Source organism: Terrapene carolina, unplaced genomic scaffold (genome assembly GCF_002925995.2).
Source record: "Terrapene carolina triunguis isolate 2854851 unplaced genomic scaffold, T_m_triunguis-2.0 Scaffold58, whole genome shotgun sequence".
In the NCBI taxonomy this organism is placed as follows: Eukaryota; Metazoa; Chordata; order Testudines; family Emydidae; genus Terrapene; species Terrapene triunguis.
In genome coordinates, this window is record NW_020664409.1 from 1,165,890 (window position 1) to 1,173,944 (window position 8,055).

Here is an 8,055-nt window from a genome sequence, read left to right on the forward strand (position 1 = left end):
CCACAGGCCCTGGGTATGGTGCTCCCCGAGGTGAGCGCCCCATCCTAGAGATGAAGCGTCCGTGACTAGGTGGAGGGAGGGTTGTGGGGCGTGAAAGGGCACTCCTGCACAGACCGCCGTGTGATCCGTCCACCAGGTGAGGGAGGCCAAGACCGAGGACGGAACCGTGACCACCATGTTCAGGTCGTCCCGGTGAGGACGGTATACCGATGACACCCAAGCCTGCAGTGGGCGAAGCCGTAGCCTGGCGTGCCTGGTTACGTAGGTGCACGAGGCCATGTGGCCCAGGAGGGCAAGGCATGTCCTTATGGTGGTAATCGGAAAAGCCCTGAGTCCTTGAATGACGCTTGAGATGGTATGAAACCGGCTGTCTGGCAGGATGGCTCGGGCACGTCTGGAGTCCAGGATTGCTCCAATGAACTCTATTCTCTGAGTTGGTACTAGAGTGGACTTCTCTCTGTTGAGTAGAATGCCCAGCTCGTGGAAAGTGTGTGTCACTAAGTGGACATGAGCCTGAACTTGGTCCCTGGTGCGGCCGCGTACCAGCCAGTCGTCCAAGTACGGGAACACCTGTATCCCTTGTCGACGAAGGTAGGCCGCGACGACTGCCAGACACTTTGTGAACACTCTGGGAGCCGAGGACAAGCCGAAGGGAAGAACTGCAAATTGGTAGTGCACCCTGTTTACTACAAATCGCAGGAAGCGCCTGTGAGGCGGATAGATTGCTATGTGAAAGTATGCGTCCTTCATGTCGAGGGCGGCGAACCAGTCTCCAGGATCCAGTGAAGGGATAATGGTCCCCAATGATACCATGCGGAACTTCAACTTTACTATGAATTTGTTGAGTCCGCGCAAGTCTAAGATGGGCCGTAGACCCCCTTTTGACTTGGGGATCAGGAAGTAGCGGGAATAAAACCCCCTGCCCCTTAGCTCCGATGGAACCTCCTCTATGGCTCCCATAGCAAGGAGCCCAAAAACCTCCTGTGTAAGGAGTTGCTCGTGAGAAGGGTCCCTGAAGAGGGATGGGGAGGGGGAGTGGGAGGGGGGGGGCGAGGAAAACTGGAGGGCGTATCCCCTCTCCACCGTGCGAAGGACCCAGCGGTCCGATGTTATAAGGGACCAAGCACGGTGGAAACGGGAGAGGCGATCCCGGAAGGGGGGAGTTGAATCCTGGGTACTGGTTGAGGTGCCGTCCTCGACCGCACCTTCAAAAGTTTTGCCTAGGCCCCGAAGGTGGCCTAGGCTGGCCCTGGTTCTGACTGGGTTGAGGGCCGGTCGACCTTCGCCTGCAGCCTCGACCCCGCCGTCTGGCGAAATCCTGTCTCAGACGAGGCGGGGGAGGGTAGAACCTCTGAGGCTGGGGCCTGAAGGGTCTGCGCTGAGGCCCTGGGACATGCATCCCCAGGGAGCGCATCATTGTTCGGGAGTCCTTTAGGTTCTGGAGCCTCGAGTCTGTCTTCTCCGAAAAGAGGCCCTGGCCCTCAAATGGTAGATCCTGCAGGGTCTGCTGCAGCTCTGGTGGCAAGCCTGACACCTGGAGCCAGGAGATTCGCCGCATAGCTATCCCCGAAGCCAGGGTCCTAGCGGCCGAGTCAGCTATGTCGAGGGAGGCTTGCAGGGAGGTACGTGCCACCCGCTTACCCTCCTCTACCAAGGCCCCGAACTCTTCCCTCGATTCCTGGGGAACCAGCTCCTTAAATTTCCCCATCGAGGACCAAGAGTTAAAACTGTAGCGGCTCAGGAGCGCCTGCTGATTAGCCGCTCGAAGTTGGAGCCCTCCCGCGGAATAGACCTTGCGTCCGAACAAATCGAAGCGCTTAGCGTCCTTCAATTTGGGCGCAGCAGCCTGCTGGCCATGGCGCTACCGTGCATTGACTGATGAGACCACCAGTGAGCACGGCTGGGGATGGGTATACAAGTACTCGTGGTCTTTTGAGGGTACAAAGTACTTCCTCTCCACCCCTCTGGCCGTGGGTGGAATAGAGGCCGGGGTTTGCCAGATGGTGGTGGCGTTCGCCTGTATGGTGCGGATAAGCGGTAACGCCACCCTAGATGGGGCATCCGCTGAGAGGATGTTTACGACTGGATCATGAACCTCCACAATCTCCTCCACCTGGAGGTCCATATTGCGCGCCACCCGGCGCAACAGGTCCTGGTGAGCCCGAAGGTCTATAGGAGGCGGACCCATGGCGGATGTACCCGCTACGGCCTCATCGGGGGAGGAGGAGGAGGATGCCCCCGGTGGCAAGGGGTCCAATGGCGGATCCTGTTCCAGGTGTTCCTGGAGCTGGGCATCACCTGCCCCTGGGTCCAAGGCCTCCGCCGATGTGGGCACTGGAGCCTCCATGCCACCTGGAGGAGGGCGGGAGATGGTGGACTCCGGGACCCTGGGCTCGGAGCGTGCCGAGCGGGAGGCAGATGGTGGGCCCCCTTGTGCCTGGTGATAGGCCCAAGGAGTCCAAAAGGACCAATGCGCAGGTCCCTGTGTAGGGTCCTCGGCCGTCTCCTCCAAATGGCCGACATCTGCTGCCTCCGATGAGCGGGATGCAGACCTCGACGGCCACGGCGGTGCCAAGCGCGATGCCGCCGGCATCGGATGGTACGGTGCCGATCGGTGCCGGTCGTAGGGCCATCTGTCCCTGCGTGGTGCCGGTGAGCGGTGCCGGGATCGGGATCGGTGCCAGTAGTCTCGCCGGTGCCGAGATCCAGATCTGGAGCGGGATGACGACCGCGACGAGACCCGGTACCGGGAGCGGCCCCTCGAGCCCGAGCGGCGCTCGTACCGGTGCCGGGAGCTCCGCCTCGAGCCCGATCGGTGCCGGTCGTCGCGACGGTGCCGAGATGTCGAATGGCGTCGCGAAGATGATCTCGGCCGCGAGTACGACCGGTGCCGAGGTGATATTCGGCGCCGGGACTCCGAGCGGCGTCGGGACCTGCTCCGAGACCTGGAGCGGTGCCAAGAGTCCAGAGCTGGAGACGGTGGGCGCACCATAGCAGGCTTGCCCCTGGACTGCACCACGCGTGGAGCTACCGGTGCCGGAAGTTGCGACGGCGCCGGCTCCGTGAAGGCGATAAGGTCCCTCGCCGTCGCAAACGTCTCCGGGGTGGAAGGGAGACAAGGTTCCACCACCAGCCTAGGTGGTGAAACAGTCCGTACCGGACTCAACGGCCTCGGTGCCGGAGTCGACAGTGTGGCTGCCTGCTTCTGGCAGTCCAACGGCGGACGTGGCTCTACCCCCGGCACCGGGGGAGCCGGCGTCTTCAGCGCGGCCACGTCCTGAGCCTTGCGGGCCTTCTTATGGCCCGGAGAGAGGGATCGGCGCCGAGTCCCCTGAGGCGGGCGCGGTGCGGACGTCGGCCGGTGCCGAGATGACTTGTCCGCCGCACCGGTTGGAGCCGCCGGTGCGCTGCGCACCGAGGCGCTCGGTGCCGGGGCTGGGCGCGCCGAGGGAGGATCCGGGCTAAGTGCCGCCTCCATGAGGAGCTGCCGAAGCCTAAAGTCCCGCTCCTTTCCTGTCCGAGGCTTGAAGGCCTTGCAGATTGGGCACTTATCTGCTGGATGGGCTTCCCCGAGGCACTTCAAGCAGGAGGTGTGCGGGTTGCTTGTGGGCATAGGCTTCCCGCAGGACGCGCACGGCTTAAAGCCAGGAGCCTTGGGCATGAGCCCGGCTATGCGCCGGGGGAAAAAAGGGGGGAGAACGACCCCCTTAATCCCCGCTAACAATTTACAACTATACAAAAACTAAACGAATAACTATCTAAGAACTTTAACAACTATAAACAACTATCTACACTGATGAAAACGAGTAAAGCTAGGGAGTGTGGAGATCAGCTATGCCGTGCTCCACAGTTCCAACGACCATCAGGGGCGGTAAGAAGGAACTGAGGGGGCGCTGGGTCGGCTGGGGTATATATCCAGCACCATGAAGGCGCCACTCCAGGGGGCTCCACAGCCGACCCACCGGGGGTTGCTAGGGTAAAAATCTTCCGACGATCGTGCACGCAGCGCGCGCACACCTAACTGGAATGGATATGAGCAAGCACTCGAAGAAGAAGCTTGGTTCTGCGGCAGCCAAGCTTCCCCCCTCCCCCAGCGTGGTGCTTTCCTGCCCCTTCTCCCCTCCGCCAATCAGCTGATGGCCCTAGCGAGGGGGAGGGGGAAGAGTGGCAGCGTGCACACAGCTCCGTAGAGGAGGCAGAGAGAGGCAGGGACGGAGCCTGGGGGAAGGGGGCGGAACAGAGCATATCCCTTCCAGCCCCCTGCCCTGAGCCACTCAGGGCAGGGGGCTGGGAGCACCCCCACGAGCCGAGCACCCCAGCCTACTGCCCTGCACCTCCCCCACCCCCCAGCCCTCTGCCCTGAACCCCCCCACCCCAAACACACACCCAGCCTTCTGCCCTGCACCCCCACAGCCCCATCCCTCTGCCCTGAACCCCCCCACACACTCAGCCTTCTGCCCTGCACCCCCATACCCCCAGCCCTCTGCCCTGACCCTTGAACCCCCCCACGCCCCAGCCCTCTACCCTGCACCCCCCACACCCCTAGCCCTCTACCCTGAACCCCCCACACCCCAACACCCCCCCCCCCTCCCCCCCCCCCCCCCCCCCCCCAGCCCTCTGACCTTACCCTTGAACCCCCAACCCCCAGCCCTCTGCCCTCATGGTTTGTGGTTCAGCACTGGAAGGGTACTATTTTGGAGGCAAAGCTGTTGGGTCCTCAAGTTGTTAATCTTTATGATACTACACATATATCTGTGTCTTGACAAGGTGCTGAATCATTCCTCTTGACTTCTCAGAGTTGAGCATAAGAACAATGCTCTCTGTATTCCTATGTTTCAAAAGGGAAGTGGTCTTTTGGTCGGAGCAGAGGAGTGGAAACCAGGAAGTCTGGTGTCCTAATCCCAGTTCTGACATTGGCCTTCAGAAAGTCACTTATGGCTCAGTTGTGCCTGGACCCTGGGCAGATGCACAAGCAGGGAGAAGGCACAGAGAGCCCAACCTCCCCTCCTTGTAGAAACAGTGGCAGTCCTTGTGTCCTCCTGAGTACAAAGACCACACAAAATCTAGTGGTGTTTAAGGCAGCCAAAGGAGGCTAGGACATGGCTATTCATTCCCTTCATGCAGGCTAGTAGAGATGGCTTTGCACAAGGATGGGGGGCATATATGTGCTCTCCTGTGGTACCTGCATGAGGCACAATGCCTATTGGAGCTTCCACTGAGTCAATGCACCTTCTACTGCAAGCTGTGGCTTAACACCCCACCTGAATCCTTACTTTTTGCCTTCATTTCCCCATGTGTAAACTGAGATGACAATACTTTATCCACCTCACAACGAGGATGAAATAGTTGATATTTGTAAAGCATTTCAAGGATGAAAAACACTAGCAGAAGTTTAGATAATATTTTGTTTTCTCCCTTATTTTTGTTTATTTATGGACTACTGAGTGTTTTGCTGTTTTAAAAGTTAAGAAAAAGTTGCTGTTAACCTGAAAAATCCATTGCCACCCATTACATTCAGAGAGATGTATTGAGCCTGCAGTAGTTAGACATGCTGTCAACTCAAAAAAAAAAAAAAATCACACTTGTATCTGAATTTTTTTTGACTAATAACACCTACGTTTACAAAGTTCCTTCGCTAGTTTTCACTAAACTAAACAAATGTGTGTCATTTTCAAATTTTGCCTCCTTACTGTTCAGCTTTTCCAGATCGTTAATAAATATATTGAATGTTATTTAATATTTTACAGTTTTATATTTATTATTTGCCTAGCAGCCCCAGTCATGAACCAGGTACAACAGGTACAAACACAGAATAAAAAGACTGTTACTGCCTGTACGGATTTAAATTGACTGTTTATTCCTACTCTCTCTCTTAGCTAGTTTCTAATCCATAACAGCATTTTTCTTCTCACAGCATTGCTGCTAAATCTCCTTCGTCCTTGTGAGTGAGTTTGTTAAAAGACTTTTTGAAAATCCAAATATATTATAACAGACTATTGGTTTTCATCCACTATTTTTTGACACATTCAAAAAATTCTTTATCCATTTTATCATCTTAATCCATTATTTTGCTGAAACCCTCCAAGGGTGAAGAAGAAATGTCTTAAGGCAAGCTGATTATCAACTGGATGTTGGTCAGAAAACAGATGAGTGTCCAAGGGGGTCCCAACCCTTGCAGAAGGATTGGAAAGACTTTGGTCTACTAGGGATAGGGACCAAGTCTTGTATGCCATTGTGATGGGGTGTTCACCCCACACAAGCCCTGGAGGGGTTAAAGTAGTGTAGATAGGGCCAATTAACCTGGTGGAGGGCCCGGCTTGACTAATGGCAGATAAAGCCCAGCTGGGGGAGAAGCTGGCTAAGGTATAAAGCCTGGAAGTTTGCAGCAGAAAGGGGGCTGCAGTGTGGAAGCTGGCAATCACACTCTGGCCCTGAGGGAAGGGTTTAGCTAGAAGCATGAAGAAGAAAGCCTGTAGGAAGTGGAGTATTAAGCAGCCCAGGGAAAGAGCAGCGAGGTTAGAGATTCGTGCAGACCTTGGCTGCTGATTCTAGGGTTCATGGGCTGGAATCTGGAGTAGTGGGCAGGCCTGGGTTCCCCTACCAGCCACTGGGAAGTGGCACAGGATTGTAGGAAACACCATCTGGATATCTGATCCAGAGGGATTTTGATACCCTGGAAGGGGGAACTATATAGTGAACTAGCAAGAAGGTTGAGTCACAAAGAGAGAGAGAGCACCCCAAATTGCAAAGGGAGAGGCCATGGGGTGAGTGAACTACAGAAGGGGGAGCCAGACCAGATGAGAGGGCTGCTTCCCCAGAGGCAGCCATGAGGGGGGGCCCCAGGGTGAGTAGAGAATTGTGATTAGGCATCAATATCAACAATTAAATAATAATCCAAGTGCAATCCTTAGAGGAGGTGACAGACAGGAGAAAGTGTGCTGCAAGGTATTATGACAGGATTTCTTTATTCTCATAATGCAGAATCCTATAGATGCCATATGGCTGCCACACTTTCAAAACAAAACCATTCCATTTTTATATATATATATATATATTTTTTTTTTAAATTAACCTAAACCAAAACAAAGATGCATTTTTATTCTGAGTTTCTGGGAACAATATACCACAAGACCAAACCATCTTTTAAAAAAAAAGTGAGAGCCACTTGACCTAAATTTGGTTTATTGAGTGAAAATAATCTACTGTATTAGCCTATTAAATCCTGACTTGAATGAACCCGTGAACATGGCACCTGTTTACTGAGCTCGGTATAAGTCAGGTAAAATTTTTAGCATGAAATTGGCTCTTTACTGTATCCTCCGGTTTATCTGTGGCTGGCAAATAGCAACCCTGTGCTTCCAGAGCTTCAGAGGCTTTCAGTGCACTGGTGATAAGTTATTCCCCAAGTCCTTTCTGCCAATTGTTCTTGGCAAATGGAGCGAGGAAGACTATTGTTGTTGCTGGCTGTTATCTCTGCCTCCGACTCTACTTGGCAGAAGTGAAAATCCATCTCACTAGTGTGGAAACAAGCTGTTTGACTCTGGATGAGTCAACTCATTAATAAACAAAGTCACAAAGGAAATGGGAACCCGTCTTAACAAAATATATGTATAAAAAGTTTATTGGATGCTGTGATGTTTGTCCTCCCCAGCAGGACACTGTTTTATCTCACTCCACAGCTTTCCTATCAAAGAAGTGGGGAAGTTAATAAGTTTATCAAATTTTAATCAGCTTAAATATTTATGTATTACTTACATAGCATGGAAAGTATTTGTGTGTGTTGTTGCTGGTGGTTTATTTTTAATTAATTGACATCTTTTACCATGTTTTTGTACCTGCCTTTGTTGTATAGAAGGTCTCATTGTTAACTGAAAGACCTACTGTATTGGATTGCTTACCCTATCACTATCAAAGAGTCCAACTCAGCTGCTGTGCTGAAAGCTCAGGAGTGAAATGTCAAATATTGTGAAATTTTCCTCTGTCCTGAAGTGGAAGTATGTATTCAGATCCTGGATTTGGAAACTCAGTACTTGTTATAAAAGGATTTCTTGGTTT